We start from the raw sequence: 19,257 nt of genomic DNA on the forward strand, positions 1-19,257 counted from the left end.
GCTGGATAGGCCCTGCCATGTGCCGCTCTGTCAAACGCCGAATCAATCGCATTTACAGTACTTGCCGAGGTTCGGTTCTTCACCGCTATTTGCTTTAGACTCCTGTTCATCGTCATACATGATTGAGCGATCTGGATGGCCCTTTTTAAATCCAACTTCTCCACTGCTAGAAGTTTGTGCAGGATCACCTCGTGGTTGATACCAATAACAAAGAAGTCCCGCAGCATGTCTGCCAACACTGTCTCGAACTTGCATGGTCCCGCTAGATGTCTCAGGTTGGCAATGAATTCCGCCGCGCTCTGGCCCTCCAATCGAACGTGTGTATAAAACCTGTATCTCGAGATGATGATGCCGTCGTCTGGCTTGAGCTGCTCCCGTACCAATGTACACAACTCCTCGTACGTTTTCTCTGTTGGATCACTAGGTATGAGTAGATTCTTTATCAGACCGTAGATCTTTGAACCGCACACAGTGAGGAACACGGCCCGGTGCCGATCTGCATCGTCGACCCCCTTCATTTTGTTGGCCACGAAGTACTGGTTCAAACAGCTCACAAAGTCTGCCCAATCTTCTCCCTCCATGAATCGCTCTAAAAATCCAATCGTGCTCATTTTGCAAACAAAGGTTCTTGTATTCTCGTCGCCAAATGTTACGTATGCAATAAAGGTTCAAACTGAGTACTGTTTAACTAAGCAAGATACAACCTTGGCTCTGCTTTATTTAGGTCCAAGTGCCTGACTCTCAAAATGGCTGGTCTTTTATACCTGAGCAGCACCATGTGCGTGCTGCTCAGTGGCCTTCAACAACGACACCATCTGGTGGCTACAAACAGAATGTACATACACGACAGGTCCTAGCTATGCCTTCCTTTTTGTGGGATATGTGAAACATTCTTTGTTTCAGTTCTACTCGGGCCCATTCCCTCACCTCTTTTTCTGGTACATTGACTGTATCGGTACCGGTTCCTGCTGTCGCCCTGAACTAGAAAATTTCATTCACTTTGCATCCAATTTCCACCCTTCCCTCACCTTCAAATGGTCCATCTCCGATTCTTTCCTTCCCTTCCTCGACTTCTTTGTCTCCATTTCTGGGGATAGACTGTTGATAAACACCCACTATAAGTCCACTGACTCCTACAGCTACCTGGACTACACTTCCTCCCACTCCGCATCCTGTAAGGACTCCATTCCATTCTTCCAGTTTCTCCGTCTCCATTGCATCTGCTCTGACAACACCACCTTTCACACTCGTGCCTCTGACATATCTTTTTCCTCAACTGAGGATTCCCCTCCGTCATGATTAACATGGCTCTTGACCATGTCTGTTCTATTTCCTGTAACTTTGCTCTCACCCCGTTCCCTCCCTCTCAGAACCACGACAGGGTTCTCCTGGTCCTCACCTTTCACTCCACCAGCCTCCACTTCAATGGATCATCCTCCGCCATTTCCGCCACCTCCAGAGTAATCCCACCACCAATCACATCTTCCCCTCCCCTCTCAGCGTTCCGAAGGGACCGCTCCCTCCGCGACACCCTGATCCATTCCACAGTCACCCCCAGCACCCCTCCCCTTCCCACAGCACCTTCCCGTGCAAGTGCAGGAGATGCAACACCTGCCCTTTTACCTCCTCCCTTCCCACCATCCAGCGTCCCAAATACTCCTTCCAGGTGAAACAGTGATTTACTTGTACTTCTTTCAATTTAGTATACTGCATTCGCTGGTCACAGTGGTCTGCTCTACACTGGGGAGACCAAACGCAGATTGGGCAAGCGCATTGCGGAACACCTCCGTTCAGTCCATAAGCGTGACCCCAAACTTCCGGTCGCCTGTAACTTTAATTGCCCGCTCCACTCTCACTCCGACATCTCCATCCTCGGCTTCCTACACTGTTCCAATTAAGCTCGAGGAACAGCCTTCGTTTAGGCACTTTATAGCCTTCTGGACTCAACATTAAGTTAAACAATTTCAGACCATAACCTCTACCCAATTTTGCTCTCTTTCATCCTTTTTTTTAACCCCCCCCCCCCACCCAGCCCTGCACCCCACCCCATATCTTATTTAATTTTTTTTTTCTCTGTTTCCCATGGCAGCTGGTAATTATCTAAACTAATCTCTTTCTAACTTCTGCCATTACCATCTCAAGTCAGCCCATCATCCCTTTTGTCTCTCTTATCTCTCCTGTCTTCCATCCTATCACAGACCTTCCCTTTTGTTCTTTCCTCCCCTCCCCCTTTCAGTGCTCAAGAATCTGTTCATTTAGAACATTCGGCAGTTCTGACGAAGTGTCATCAACCTGAAGGTTAACTCTGTTTCTCTCCAAAGCTGCTGCCTGACCCGCTGAGATTTCCATTGTTAGATCTCTTAATTTCCAATGAAATACGAACTCTGGTTGTAGTTTTAATGTAACTTTATTTTGGCAGCAGCAACAAGCTTCTGGCTTTAAGCCAGGCCTTTGTCCTTCTGAGACCACATGGTCAAAATGGCTGTACTTCTACCTGGTGCAATTTACAGAAAAGAACTTGCCTTCGTTGACCTTATTGGCTCATTTGATAGTCTTTTAACCTTTAATTGGCTCGCTAGCCAAGGTCCTAAAATGTCAAGTTGATTGATGACTTAATGCAATGTGCTCAGTCGCACGTAGACCTGGGAGTCTGTGTTTTCTCAACCTGTCTAAATGCAGCCTGTTTGAATTCTCTATCATCCAGCATTGTCTGTTTTTAGTTCAGATTCCAGCATCCGCAGTATTTTGCTTTTGTAATGACCAGATAATCTGTTTTTAGGTGTTGGTTGAGGGATAAATATTGGCTAGAACACAGGGGATAACTCCCCTGCTCTTCTTTGAAATAGTGTCATGGGATCTTTTATGTCCACCTGAGGGATTTAACATCTCATCTAAAAAACGACACCTCCATCAGTGCAGCACTCCCTCAGTAATGCGCTGGAGTGTCAGCCTAGATTTTTGAGCTCAAGTATCTGGAGTGGGACTTGAGCCCACAACCTACTGACTCAGAAGCAAGACCCATTGCACCACAGCTGACACCTAAAAATATGGCAGTGATGCATCTCCACAGTAAGCAGCAGTGAAGCATATTGTACACTGCACAGTATAGCTCTTCTGTTCTTAGAAAACATCAACTTACCGTGGGCGATGCCACAGGCAATCGACTAGTGTTCTGAGACACATATGTCATACTTCTGGTTTCACACGCTCGCACAGACAATTGTCTGTGTCAATCTTACAAAATACATGAAGAAAAAGAAAGCCAATCATTTTCAATGTACAAAGAAATTTCCCCCAACAACAATAAATAGCTTTCAATGACTTTAGGAGTCACACATTAAAAAGTTATAATGAAAGAAAGTCAGTCTGATCTTGAGTTCAGTGTTGTCCAATACGTTAGCCACGAGCCACTTGTGGCTAATTGGGAATTCAGATGTGGAAATGTTTTTCTGATTAGTAAATAAAAATTGAGTATGAGACACCATTGTTGGTCATGTGATCGCAATACTCATAGTCACATGGTGTATGCATGTGTGAATTTTAACCTTTCTATACATTTGTTGGCAAAATGGTAAGAGGCAATGCAGAGTGTATGCTTGTATTTTGATAATTGTGAGTGCTTCACTTCCTTAGTTATTGAATGATGGTCGATGTTTGTTAAGTAAATCATACACTTGTGAAATACATTTACCTGTAATGTATGAGTGTATGTAAAGTGTTTTCTACTAGAATTCGTGCATGTGACTACAACTGTGTCACCATAGCCACACCTGTGGCTAGTCAGCAATTTATATTACAATAACGCAAGAACATAAGAAATAGGAGCAGGAGTAGGCCATTTGGCCCCTCGAGCCTGCTCCGTCATTCAATAAGATCATGGCTGATCTGCTCTTCGCCTCAACTCCACTTTCCTACCTGCTCCCCATAACCCTTGATTGCCTTATCCTTCAAAAATCTGTCTGTCTTCACCTTAAATATATTCAACGACCCAGCCTCGACAGCTCTCTGGGGCAGAGAATTCCAAAGATTCACAATCCTCTGCAAGAAGAAATTCCTCCTCATCTCTGGTCTAAATGGGTGACCCCTTATTCTAGACAACACTGTATTGGATAACACTGCTCTAGTTGACCTGAGCATGAATCTCTAAATGGCTTCAGGATGACAAAGCAATTGCAACATGAAATAAAGAGACATATTAAGTTACATAGAGTTGTGCTTGAGCAGTAGTATGATACATTTTGCCTTACATGGTAGTATATTCTCCTGTCTTTATACAACAGTTGCATTCGCTAACTTCCCATGACCCATCATCATCATAGGCAGTCCCTTGGAGTCGAGGATGACTTCCCTTGACCTGCACAACAAGAGATCCACTAGTAATAATCAAAAAGATGCAAATGTTTGTATGTGACCCAACTGGCCCTAATAAAATGGTAGAAAAATATGGATGTGCATGAGGAAAGCAAAACGCCTGTAACCACTGTGAATTTACAAAGTCTCCACATATAAGAACATAAGAATTAGGAACAGGAGTAGGCCATCTAGCCCCTCGAGCCCGCTCCACCACTCAACAAGATCATGGCTGATCTGGCCATGGACTCAACTCCACTTACCCACCCACTCCCCATAACCCTTAATTCCCTTATTGGTTAAAAATCTATCTATCTGTGATTTGAATACATTCAATGAGCTAGCCTCAACTGCTTCCTTGGGCAGAGAATTCCACAGATTCACAACCCTCTGGGAGAAGAAATTCCTTCTCAACTCTGTTTTAAATTGGCTCCCCCGTATTTTGAGGCTGTACCCCCTAGTTCTAGTCTCCCCGACCAGTGGAAACAACCTCTCTGCCTCTATCTTGTCTATATCTTTCATTATTTTAAATGTTTCTATAAGATCACCTCTCATCCTTCTGAACTCCAACGAGTAAAGACCCAGTCTACTCAATCTATCATCATAAGGTAACCCCCTCATCTCCGGAATCAACCTAGTGAATCGTCTCTGTACCCCCTCCAAAGCTAGTATATCCTTCCTTAAGTAAGGTGACCAAAACTGCACGCAGTACTCCAGGTGCGGCCTCACCAATACCCTGTACAGTTGCAGCAGGACCTCCCTGCTTTTGTACTCCATCCCTCTCGCAATGAAGGCCAACATTCCATTCGCCTTCCTGATTACCTGCTGCACCTGCAAACTAACGTTTTGGGATTAATGCACAAGGACCCCCAGGTCCCTCTGCACCGCAGCATGTTGTAATTTCTCCCCATTCAAATAATATTCCCTTTTACTGGTTTTTTTCCCAAGGTGGATGACCTCACATTTTCCGACATTGTATTCCATCTGGCAAACCTTAGCCCATTCGCTTAACCTATCAAAATCTCTTTGCAGCCTCTCTGTATCCTCTACACAACCCGCTTTCCTACTAATCTTTGTGTCATCTGCAAATTTTGTTACACTACACTCTGTCCCCTCTTCCAGGTCATCTATGTATAGTGTAAATAGTTGTGGTCCCAGCACCGATCCCTATGGCACACCACTAACCACTGATTTCCAACCCAAAAAGGCCCCATTTATCCCGACTCTCTGCTTTCTGTGAGCCAGCCAATTCTCGATCCATGCTAATACATTTCCTCTGACTCCGCGTACCTTTATCTTCTGCAGTAACCTTTTGTGTGGCACCTTATCGAATGCCTTTTGTAAATCTAAATACACCACATCCATCGGTATACCTCTATCCACCATACTCGTTATATCCTCAAAGAATTAGTTAATTAGTTAAACATGATTTCCCCTTCATGAATCCATGTTGCGTCTGCTTGATTGCACTATTCTTATCTAGATGTCCCGCTATTTCTTCCTTAATATAGCTTCAAGCATTTTCCCCACTACAGATGTTAAACGAACCGGCCTATAGTTACCTGCCTTTTGTCTGCTCCCTTTTTTAAACAGAGGTGTTACATTAGCTGCTTTCCAATCCACTGGTACCTCCCCAGAGTCCAGAGAATATTGGTCGATTATAACAAATGCATCTGCTATAACTTCTGCCATCTCTTTTAATACCCTGAGATGCATTTCATCAGGACCAGGGGACTTGTCTACCTTGAGATTCATTAGCCTGTCCAGCACTACTCCACTAGTGATAGTGATTGTCTCAAGGTCCTCCCTTCCCACATTCCCGTGACCAGCAATTTTTGGCATGGTTTTTGTGTCTTCCACTGTGAAGACCGAAGCAAAATAATTGTTTAAGGTCTCAGCCATTTCCACATTTCCCATTATTAAATCCCCCTTCTCATTTTCTAAGGGACCAGCATTTACTTTAGTCACTCTTTTCCGTTTTATATATCGGTAAAAGCTTTTACTATCTGTTTTTATGTTGTGCGCAAGTTTATTTTCATAATCTATCTTTCCTTTCTTTATTGCTTTCTTAGTCATTCTTTGCTGTCGTTTAAAATTTTCCCAATCTTCTACTTTCCCACTAACCTTGGCCACCTTATACGCATTGGTTTTTAATTTGATACTCTCCTTTATTTCCTTGGTTATCCACGGCTGGTTATCCCTTCTCTTACTGCCCTTCTTTTTCACTGGAATATATTTTTGTTGAGCACCATGAAAGAGCTCTTTAAAAGTCCTCCACTGTTCTTCAATTGTGCCACCGTTTAGTCTGTGTTCCAGTCTACTTTAGCCAACTCTGCCCTCATCCCACTGTAGTCCCCTTTGTTTAAGCATAGTATGCTCGTTTGAGACACTACTTCCTCACCTTCAATCTGTATTATAAATTCAACCATACTGTGATCACTCATTCCGAGAGGATCTTTTACTAGGAGATCGTTTATTATTCCTGTCTCATTACACAGGACCAGATCTAAGATAGCTTGCTCCCTTGTAGATTCTGTAACATACTGTTCTAAGAAACAATCCCGTATGCATTCTATGAATTCCTCCTCAAGGCTACCCCATGCGATTTGATTTGACCAATCGATATGTAGGTTAAAATCCCCCATGATTACTGCCGTTCCTTTTTCACATGCCTCCATTATTCCCTTGATTATTGTCCGTCCCACCGTGAAGTTATTATTTGGGGCCAGAAGCTCTGGAGAGATGGACCAACTATTACCTGCACCAGCAGTCAGGATGCACATGCAATCATGCCACTTATATTAATTTGGTCCAAAATATGAATAAAATATGTTTAACATAGAGCCACGCCAATGGGTACAAGTGTAAATATGTACAAGAATTTCTGTAATCAATCTGCTATTGACTTCATAGTGGAGGAATTTTAATGTTGAGATTAGTTTTTCTTCGTGTCGCCTCTACATCTTTTGCCAATCATTTTAAATCTGTGCACTCTGGTTATCGGTCCTTCAGCCATTGGAAACAGTTTCTCTTTATCTAAACCCTTCATGGTTTTAAACACAATCATCACATCTCTTCTTAGCTTTCTCTGCTCTAAGGAGAACAAACCCAGCTTCTCCATTCTATCCACGTAACTGTAATGCCTCAACCCTGGAACCATTCTAATGAATCTCTTCTGTACCCTTTCCAAAGCCTTCAACTCCTTCCTGATGGGTGCTGCCCAGAATTGGAAACAATAAACCAGCTGGGGCCGAAATAGTGTTTCAGATAGGTTCAGCATAACTTCCTGGCTTTTGTACTCAATGCCTATATTTATAAAGGCCAGGATCACATCTGCTTTATTAGCTGCTTCATTAACCTGTCCTGCCACCTTCAAAAATGTGTGCACAAACACCCCTGGGTCTTTTTGTTCTAGGACCCCCTTTAAAATTCTACCATTTAGCTTGTATTGTCTCTCAAATGTATCACCTCATATTTTACTGTGTTGAATGTCATCTCCCATCTGTTCACCCATTCCACCAGCCTGTCTATGTCCTCTTGAAGTCTATTAATATCTTCCTCACTGTTTACTACACTTCCAAGTTTCGTATCATCTGCAAATTTGGAACTGTGCCCTGTACCCCCAAGTCCAGTCACTAATGTATAGCAAAACCAGTAGTGGTCCGACTACTGAACTGATTAGGATTTGGAATGAACTGCCAGGTAGGATGGAGGAAATAGATTCAATAGTAGCTTTTAAAAGGGAATTGGATAAATAAGAACATAAGAATATAAGAAATAGGAGCAAGAGTAGGCCATACAGCCCCTCGAACCTGCTCCGCCATTCAATAAGATCATGGCTGATCTGATCATGGACTCAGCTCCACTTCCCTGCCCGCTCTCCATAACCCTTTATCCCGTTATTGTTTAAGAAACTGTCTATTTCTGTCTTAAATTTATTCAATGTCCACAGCTCTCTGAAGCAACGAATTCCACAGATTTATAACCCTCTGAAAGAAGAAATTTCTCCTCATCTCAGTTTTAAATGGGCGACCCCTTATTCTAAGATCATGCCCTCTAGTTCTAGTCTCCCCCAACAGTGGAAACATCCTCTCTGTATCCACCTTATCAAGCCCCCTTATAATCTTATACGTTTTGATAAGATCACCTCTCATTCTTCTGAATTCCAATCAGTAGAGGCCCAACCTACTCAACCTTTCCTCATAAGTCAAACCCCTCATCTCTGGAATCAACCTAGTGAACATTCTTTGAACTGCCTCCAAAGCAAGTATATCCTTTTGTAAATATGGAAACCAAAACTGCACAGTATTCCAGGTGTGGCCTCACTAATACCCTATATAGATGTAGCAGAACTTCCCTGCTTTTATAATTCATCCCCTTTGCAATAAAGGCCAAGATTCCATTGGCCTTCCTGATCACTTGCTGTACCTGCATACGAACCTTTTGTGTTTCATGCACAAGTACCCCCAGGTCCCACTGTACTGCAGCACTTTGCAATCTTTCTCCATTTAAATAATAACTTGTTCTTTGATTTTTTTCTCGCACTTTCCAACATTATACTCCATCTGCCAAATTTTTGCCCACTCACTTAGTTTGTCTATGTCGTTTTGCAGATTTTTTGTGTCCTCCTCACATATTGCTTTTCCTCCTATCTTTGTATCATCAGCAAACTTGGCTACATTGCACTCGGTCCCTTCTTCCAAGTCATTAATGTAGATTGTAAATGTTGTGTGTGGTGTCCCTGCACCTTACTACAAACTCACACGAGGCATAGTTATATCAGACATGGTCACTCTGTGATGTTCACCTTTATTGTCAGGACCAAGGAGTGTTGACCTTGGGTGGGACCTCCCCATTTTATACCTGGAAACCCAGGTGAGGAGTGTCGCCCGCAAGTTCACCCCCTATGGTCAGGGTTTGCATTTCTAGGGTACAGGTACTGTGTACATGAGTTACAGTTACATGACTATGTCTTTGTAAGATGGTTAAATACATGACATCACCTCCCCACTTAAGTCGTTTTGTTTCAGAGGTTAAGTCTGTCAGGTGGGCGACGTTCTCTCGTGGAGCGCTGCAGTTGTGGCTTTGGTGGCTGAGCCTCGGCACGCGTCTCTGTCACTTGAGGTGATTCCGGCCTGTCTGGGCTGGCCGCAGGGACTGTGCATGCTGAGGGCTGTCTTTGTTGCTCGTCCGCTGGCAGTGGTGTGGGTGCCATCTCATGCTCTTCTTCAGGTTCCTCCGTGTCTATGCTGAACCTTTTCTTTACTTGGTCCAAGTGTTTGCGGCACATCTGCCCATTGTTTAGTCGGACCACCATGACTCTATTTCCTTCTTTGCCAATTACGGTGCCCTCAAGCCACTTGGGTCCCAAAGCATGGTTAAGAACAAATACTGGGTTATCTATTTCTATACACCTCCCCCTTGAGTTTAGATCATGGAGCTCGGTTTGGGACTGGCACTTGCCCTCAACAATGTCTGCTAGGACTGGGTGAATTAGGGACAGCCGCGTCTTGAGCGGCGTTTCATGAGGAGTTCCGCTGGCGGGACACCCGTGAGCGAGTGCGGGCGGAACCTGTAGGCCAGCCGGAGGCGCGATAGGCGGTACTGAAGGGAGGGTCCTTGGATGCGTAGCATGCCCTGTTTTATGACTTGGACCGCCCGTTCCGCCTGGCCATTGGAAGCCGGCTTGAACAGTGCTGTCCGGACGTGCTTGATACCATTGCCCGACATAAACTCCTGGAATTCATGGCTGGTGAAACACGGGCCATTGTCGCTGACCAGGATGTCCGGCAAGCCATGGGTCGCGAAAACCGTACGCAGACTCTCCACGGTGATGGATGTCGTGCACGAGTTCAATCTGATGCACTCGATCCACTTCGAGTTTGCATCGACAACGATCAGAAACATTTTCCCCATGAATGGGCCCGCATAGTCTACGTGAATACGTGACCATGGTCTGGTGGGCCAGGGCCACGGGCTGAGTGGGGCATCCCTGGGGGCATTGCCCAGCTGGACACACGTCGTGCACCTGCGAACCCAGTGTTCCAGGTCTGAGTCAATCCCCGGCCACCATACATGTGACCGGGCAATGGCCTTCAATAACACGATGCCAGGATGCTCACTGTGGACTTCCCTGATGAACGCTTCCCTTCCTTTCTGGGGCATGACTACCCGGCTGCCCTATAGCAGGCAGTCGGCTTGGATGGAGAGCTCATCCATCCGTCTCTGAAACGGCCTGACTTCCTCGGGGCATGCCCTGTGTGCGGGCGCCCAATCCTCAGTCAGGACACATTTTTTTATCATGGATAGGAGGGGGTCCCTGTTGGTCCAGAGTTTGATCTGGCGGGCTGTGATGGGGGAGCCTGCAGTGTCAAAAGCCTCAACGGCCATGACCATCTCAGCACTCTGCTCCGACGTCCCCTTGGTGGTGGCCAGTGGGAGCCTGCTGAGCGCGTTAGCGCAATTTTCGGTGCCTGGCCGGTGCTGTATGGTGTAGTCATACGCAACCAGCGTGAGGGACCAGCGCTGTATGCGAGCTGACGCATTGGCGTTGACAGCCTTGCTGTCGGACAACAAGGATGTTAACGGCTTGTGGTCCGTCTCTGGCTCGAACTGTCTACCAAAAAGGTACTGGTGCATCTTTTTCACACCGTAAACACACGTGAGTGCTTCCTTCTCGACTATGCCGTATCCACACTCTGCCTGGGAGAGAGACCTGGAGGCGTAAGCCACCGGTTGGAGTCGGCCGTCATCGTTGCCCTGCTGCAACACACACCCAACCCCGTAGGATGACGCATCGCATGTTAAGACCAGTTTTTTACAGGGGTCATACAAATTCAACAGTTTGTTGGAACACAGCAGGTTCCTCGCCTTATTGAAAGCCCGTTCTTGACAGTCCCCCAAAAACCATTCACAACCTTTTTCGCAGGCTCCAACAATGTGCTTAAGTTCGGCAGAAAGTTCCCAAAATAGTTCAAAAGTCCCAGGAATGATCGCAACTCCGACGTGTTGCCGGGCCTGGGTGCCCGGCGAATCGCCTCAGTTTTTGATTCAGTGGGCCGGATCCCTTCTGCAGCAACCCTCCTGCCCAAAAACTCGACCTCTGGGGCCAGAAACACACACTTGGCCTTTTTCAGCCGCAAGCCTACCCGATCCAATCAGCGTAGCACCTCCTCCAGGTTGTGGAGGTGTTATTCGGTGTCTCAACCCGTTATGAGAATGTCGTCTTGGAATACGATCATTCCAGGAATGGATTTGAGCAAGCTTTCCATGTTTCTCTGAAAGATGGCTGCTGCCGAATGAATGCCAAACGGACACCTGTTGCAGACAAATAATCCCTTGTGCGTCGTGATGGTGGTCAGAAGCTTGGATTCTTCAGTCAGTTCCTGAGTCATGTCGGTTGAAGTGAGGTCCAACTTCGTGAACAGCTTGCCACCTGCCAGCGTGGCAAAAAGGTCCTCCGCTCTCGGAAGCGGGTATTGGTCTTGCAGCGATACTCGGTTGATGCTGGCTTTGTGGCGCACGGTCTGGTGTCCGGAGTGGTTGCGTATCACTACTTTAGTGCCCTTGAATGTTCCGACACCTGGTTGAAACAGTGACCCGAATTTTTGCAGGACCTGTGAGCATGAACTTCGCTCCACGGATGAAATGGCGTGCACATCCCCCCATTTCCAATTCATCTCAGCTAGCCAACTCCTCCCCAAAAGCGCTGGGGCCATTTCCCGGAGCGATCCAGAGTGGCAGCCGGTTCTTTAATCCATAATGTGTTACCACCAAGTTTGCAGTGCCCAGCACTGGGATGATCTCATTGGTGTATGTCCATAGCTACGTCTCAATGCTTTCATGTATCTTACATTATTATATATAACTGTATCCTAACATGCTATACATGACTGTAATAAGATATGACCTGTAACCACCAGCATACCTTACCACCAGGGGTGCACTTGCAGGAGACACTGGGATACCTGCCCCAGACAGGTATATAAGGACAGGTCTCAGGCAAGTGCAGCATTCCAGAGCTGTGAAATAAAGGTGCAGTTCCAGAGTGACCTTGACTTCACTACATGCCTCGTGTGAATCTGTACTGAGGGGATAGGACTTTACAGTGCCGACGAGTTACGGGATTACAGAATCCACAGAATGGCGAACAACGGATCAGATGAAAAGTACAATGCTGGAGACAATTGGGAGGACTTTATAGAAAGGCTCCAGCAAAGCTTTGTAACCAAAGACTGGTTAGGAGACGACAAAGCAGACAAGAGAAGAGCCCATCTCTTGACCAGCTGTGGCTCGAAAACATACGCTTTAATGAAGGATCTGCTGGCACCCAAGAAACCAGCAAGCAATTCGTTTGAAGAATTGAGCACACTGGTAAGAGACCACCTGAAGCCAGTGAGCAGCCTACACATGGCCAGACACAGGTTCTACAACTACGGACGCTGTGTGGGTCAGAGCATACCCGACTTCGTGGCGGAACTTCGGAGGTTGGCTAGTTTATGTGAGTTCTCTGATGAACTGAGGAGAGAAATGCTGAGAGACTTTTTCATTGAAGGAATAAGCCACGCAGGCATATTCCGAAAGCTCATAGAGACCAAGAACCTGACCTTAGAGGCAGCAGCACTGGTTGTACAGACATTCTTGGCAGGGGAAGAAGAAACGAGGTTGATTTACAATGCAGGTACGACAATTAACGAAATATCGGAACAAGGAGTTCACAGCATGAAACAAGCTGCTATCCCCACACACAGACAAAAGCGGGAGAGCAGGCCCTCGGCAGCAGGCAGTGGCGCCAGAAGCCATCAAGGGCCACAGGAACGGCCGTTCACACCTCATCAACCCACAATGCAAGCAATCAACTACAAACTGAGAGAAGCTCAAGAGAGATCAGCCAGACGCAGCTCATCCCTGGGAAACAATGGAAGCGGTCTGTGCTGGAGGTGTGGGGTTGGGCACTCGTCAAGGGGATGTCGATTTCAGCAGGCTGTTTGCAGGAACTGTGAATATACAGGGCATCTGGCCCGCATGTGCAAAAAAATGGCAACTCGGCTGGTATACGAATCGGATGGGTCGGAAAGCGGACCAGAAGACGGTGGGGACAGTACCCGGGACACCGATGTACAGTGGGTCAACATGATCAATGGCCGCTGCTCCTACAACAAGATGCCTCTATAATGATGAACGTCCTACTCAACGGGATACCTGTCAAAATGGAGCTGGATACGGGAGCGAGTCAATCTCTCATGGGCGCTCAACAATTTGAACAACTGTGGTCGCATAAAAGAGACAAAACTCATAAGGGTCGACACCAAACTAAGGACCTATACCAAAGAAATCGTACCAGTCCTCAGCAGCGCCATGCTCTCCGTCACACACAAAGGGACAGTGAACCGACTTCCCCTGTGGATTGTCCCCGGAGATCCCCCAGCACTGCTGGGGAGAAGCTGGCTAGCAAAACTAAACTGGAAATGGGATGATGTTCATGCCATGTCGTTAGAGGAACGGACCTCCTGCTCAACAGTTATAAAGCGATTTGACCATCTCTTTCAGCCAGGTGTAGGTACTTTCAAAGGGGCCAAAGTCAAAATCTACATCACACAGGATGCTAGACCGGTCCATCACAAGGCCAGAGCTGTACCCTATGTGATGAGGGAAAAGATTGAACGCGAACTAGACAGGCTTCTGCGGGAAGGCATTATATCACCTGTGGAATTTAGCGACTGGGCAAGTACCATCATCCCAGTCATGAAGCCTGATGGATCCATACGAATCTGTGGAGACTACAAATCTACCATAAACAGAGTCTCCCTACAGGACCAATACCCACTGCTCAGAGCGGAGGACTTATTTGCCACATTGGCTGGAAGTAAACTTTTCTCAAAACTAGACCTCATATCTGCGTATATGACGCAAGAATTGACCGAGGAATCCGAGCTACTCATCACCATCAACACACATCGAGGCCTTTTCATGTACAATCGATGCCCATTCGGCATCAGGTCAGCAGCTGCCATATTCCAGCGCAACATGGAGAGTCTGCTCAAGTCCATCCCAGGGACGGTTGTATTTCAAGACGACATACTTATCACGGGCAGGGACACCGACTCCCATCTCCGTAATTTGGAGGAAGTACTAAAGCGGTTGGATCGGGTAGGTCTACGAGTTAAGAAATCCAAGTGCCTGTTTCTCGCACCCGAGGTTAAATTTTTGGGCAGAAGGATTGCCGCTGATGGAATCCGCCCAACAGAGTCCAAAACAGAAGCAATTCGTCTGGCACCCAGGCCCCGGAATGTCTCGGAATTGCGCGCCTTTCTCGGGCTACTCAATTACTTTGGGAACTTTATGCAGAACTTAAGCACACTGCTGGAGCCTCTCCACGTGCTACTCAGGAAGGGGTGCGAATGGTTTTGGGGGGACACCCAGGAACGCGCCTTCAATAAGGCATGCAACCTTCTGTGTTCCAACAGTGTTTTGGCTTTCTTTGATCCAGGTAAAAAGCTAGTTTTCACATGTGATGCATCAGCGTATGGGGTCGGGTGCGTTTTACAACATGTCAATAGTGCGGGCAAATTACAACCCATAGCTTATGCCTCCAGGTCACTTTCGCGGGCGGAGTGCAGGTACGGAATGGTAGAGAAGGAGGCGTTCGCGTGCGTGTACGGTGTCAAAAAGATGCACCAATACCTTTTCGGGGCCAAGTTCGCGTTAGAAACCGACCACAAGCCCCTCACATCCCTCCTATCCGAGAGCAAGGCAATAAACGCCAACGCCTCGGCGCGAATTCAACGGTGGGCACTCATGCTGGCGTCCTACGACTATACCATAAGGCACAGACCAGGCACAGACAACTGTGCCGACGCGCTCAGCAGGCTACCCCTGGCGACCACGGAAGGGTCTGATGAACAGGACTGTGAGATAGTCATGGCAATCAATGCCTTTGAGTCCACAGGTTCGCCCATGACGGCTCGCCAAATCAGAGCCTGGACGGCCAGCGACCCCACGTTATCCTTAGTAAAAAGATGTGCCCTAACTGGTGACTGGGCAGAGGCTCGCGATGCCTGCCCCGTGGAAATCAAATCTTTTCACAGGCGCATGCATGAGCTATCACTACAAGCAGACTGCCTGATGTGGGGCAGCCGAGTATCATGCCTCTGCGAGGCAGAGAGGCATTTGTCCGGGAGCTCCACCGCGAGCACCCGGGGATCGTTCTCATGAAGGCCATAGCCAGATCCCACGTCTGGTGGCCTGGTATTGACGTGGACTTGGAGCTCTGCGTCCGACGGTGCACCATTTGTGCCCAACTCAGCAATGCCCCAGGGAGGCTCCCCTGAGCCCCTGGCCCTGGCCTACCAAATCGTGGTCGCGGGTGCACGTAGACTATGCGGGCCCATTCATGAGCAAAATGTTCCTCGTAGTTGTAGATGCATTTTCAAAGTGGATCGAATTCACCATTTTAAACTCGAGCACAACCTCCACCACTGTGGAGAGCCTCGCATCCATGTTTGCAACGCACGGAAACCCTGACATATTGGTCAGTGACAATGGTCCGTGCTTCACCAGCGCAGAATTCCAAGATTTTATAATTGACCACGGCATAAATCATGTCAAGAAGGCACCGTTCAAGCCAGCCTCCAACGGCCAGGTGGAGAGAACAGTGCAAATCATTAAACAAGGCATGCTTAAAATCCAAGGTCCCACGCTGCAGGGTCACCTGTCACGACTGCTGCTGGCATACAGATCTCGTCCGCACTCATTGACTCAGACACCCCCCCGCGCAACTGTTGATGAAAAGGACTTTAAAAACAAGGCTCTCATTAATCCTCCCAGACATGCACGAAATTGTTGAAGCAAAGCGCCGTAAGCTGACTGAGTACCATGACAGAAATTCGAGGGGGAGATGGAATGAGATAGGGGACAAACTGTTTGTACTAAACTATGGCAGGGGTCCCAAATGGCTTGCAGGGACAATAACGGGCAAGGAAGGAAACAGGCTACTGGTAGTACAAATGGACAATGGCAAAACCTGCCGGAGGCATGTAGACCAACTCAAAAGCAGATTTACCAACAACACTGCGGAATCAGAGGCAGACTACAATGTGGAACTCGCACCACACCTGGTGGACAGACAGAGGGAACAACCTGAGGAAAGGGCAATCCCAACAGACAGCCCAGGCAAGTCAACAACAATCACACCAATCAAAACAGAAAGCCCAGGTGAGATACCAGCAACCACACCCAAAGAAAAACAGAAACCAAGACAAACAACTGAACCACAACTAAGACGCTCCACGCGAGAGCGTAGACCACCTGAGAGACTGAACCTATAAAGACAATAAGACCTTGGGGGAGGGTGATGTCATGTATCTTACATTATTATATATAACTGTATCCTAACATGCTATACATGACTGTAATAAGATATGACCTGTAACCACCAGCATACCTTACCAGCAGGGGTGCACTTGCAGGAGACACTGGAATACCTGTCCCAGACAGCTTTATAAGGACAGGTCTCAGGCAAATGCAGCATTCCAGAGCTGTGAAATAAAGGTGCAGGTCCAGAGTGACCTTGACTTCACTACATGCCTCGTGTGAATCTGTACTGAGGGGATAGGACTTTACAAATGTGTTCCAGTTTGGGCCTGCTAGCTCTGTGTGGCCATAGTCTCTCAAATTGTTGGGCGCTCATGAGTGACTAGCTTGCTCCCGTATCCAGCTCCATGTGCACCGGGATGCCATTCAGTAAGACTTTCACCATCATGGGTGGCGTTTTAGTGTATGAGCTGTGGACGTCAGCCACATGAACTCGCTGAACTTCAGCAACTATGGCTTTACCCCAGGCCTCATCCTGCATTGCAGGCCCCTCGTCTGGTTCCTCTGTCTCGCAGAGTAGCCTTGCTACTGCCTTTTTGCACATCCTGGCCAAGTGTCCACTGACATTACAAATCCTACAGGTATATTGCTGGAACCTGCAGCTTCTCGCAGTGTGTCTACCCCCGCACTTCCAGCATGAGCTGAGATTGAGATTGCTGTTCACAAAAGGACTATTACCAGGCATTCCTCTCTGATTGCCCATTTGGCTGTTTCTAAGCACTCTGCTGGTGGGTGTTAATGGTCCCATCGTGGGACGCATTGTTAGAAACATAGAAACATAGAAACATAGAAACATAGAAAATAGGTGCAGGAGTAGGCCATTCGGCCCTTCTAGCCTGCACCGCCATTCAATGAGTTCATGGCTGAACATGTAACTTCAGTACCCCATTCCTGCTTTCTCACCATACCCCTTGATTCCCCTAGTAGTAAGGACTTCATCTAACTCCTTTTTGAATATATTTAGTGAATTGGCCTCAACAACTTTCTGTGGTAGAGAATTCCACAGGTTCACCACACTCTGGGTGAAGAAATTCCTCCTCATCTCGGTCCTAAATGGCTTCCCCCTTATCCTTAGAAGTTACTCGAGACGTGAATTGCCGATCCCCTTTCCATTGTCCTTGTTGTGAGCCCACCCTAGAGCCTGTTGCTGCCTGAGCGGTTTCGAAATGCCCTTGCCTGCCTGCGGGGTCCTGAGCTGCGTTCACCATGTTAACTCCCTGGTCCATCGCCACGTTTGGACCAGGGCTGCGTGCGCAAGTTAGCTTGGTCTCCTCTTCCCCTGCCATAAAGGTCTGAGCTATCAATGCCGCCCCTTCTAAAGTCAAGTCCTTAGTCTTTATGAGTTTCCTGAAAATGCCGGCATGATTAATGCTCTCGATGAAAATGTCCCTTAACATCTCCCCCCTGCAGGCATCGGAGAACTTACAGAGACTGACCAAGCGGCGCAGTTCCGCCACGAAGTCCGAGACGTTTTGTTCGTCCCGACACCGGTGAGAGTAGAACTGGTGCCGGGCCATGTGTACGCTACTCGCCGGCTTGAGATGCTCACTGATCAGCTGGCTGAGCTCTTCAAAGGACTTGTCTGCTGGCTTTTGGGATGCGAGCAGGTCTTTCATCAGCGCATACATCTGTGGTCCACAGCTGGTCAGTAGATGCGCCCTCCGCTTGTCAGCCACTGTTTCTTCCAGCCAGTCCTTTGTGACAAAGCTCTGCTGGAGTCTTTCCACGAAGTCGTCCCAGTTCTCACCCACACAGTAATGTTCCTCTGTGCCACTGGTGGCCAGCCTCGTGGTTTGGTGATTCCTGTTTCTCGTCTCCAAATGTGGTGTCCCTGCACCTTACTACAAACTCACACGAGGCATAGACATATCAGACACAGTCACTCTGTGACCTTCACCTTTATTGTCAGGACCAAGGAGTGCTGATCCTGGGTGGGACCTCCCCCTTTTATACCTGGAATCCCAGGTGAGGAGTGTCTCCCGCAAGTTCACCCACTATGGTCAGGGTGTACATTTCTAGGGTACAGGTACAGTGTACATGAGTTACAGTTGAATGACTATGTCATTGCAAGATGGTTAAGTACATGACATTGTGTATCTGTAAAGCATGCACTCCCATGTTCCGCCACCAGGGAGCTCATCCCCTGAAGTCCCAAGGGATCCCAGCATCCCTTGGGAACACTGTATATAAGCCGCCCCCTAAGGCCTGTTCCTCACTCTGGAGTGTCTTATTAAAGACTGAGGTCACTGTTATTTTAACCTGTGTGCAGTCTCATCTGTGTTCGGAACACAATAACTGGCGACGAGAATACGAATCCAGCGCAAAGATACAGCAAACTGTGGGCATCCTGGAGAAGTTCTCGGAGGGTGAGGACTGGGAAGCCTATGTCGAAAGGCTAGACCAGTACTTTGTAGCCAACGAGCTGGACGGAGAAGGAAGCGCTACAAAAAGGAGAGCGGTCCTCCTCACAGTCTGCGGGGCACTGACCTACAGCCTCATGAAGAATCTTCTAGCTCCGGTGAAACCCACAGATAA

Source organism: Pristiophorus japonicus, chromosome 7, assembly GCF_044704955.1.
Source record: "Pristiophorus japonicus isolate sPriJap1 chromosome 7, sPriJap1.hap1, whole genome shotgun sequence".
NCBI classification, from domain to species: Eukaryota; Metazoa; Chordata; class Chondrichthyes; family Pristiophoridae; genus Pristiophorus; species Pristiophorus japonicus.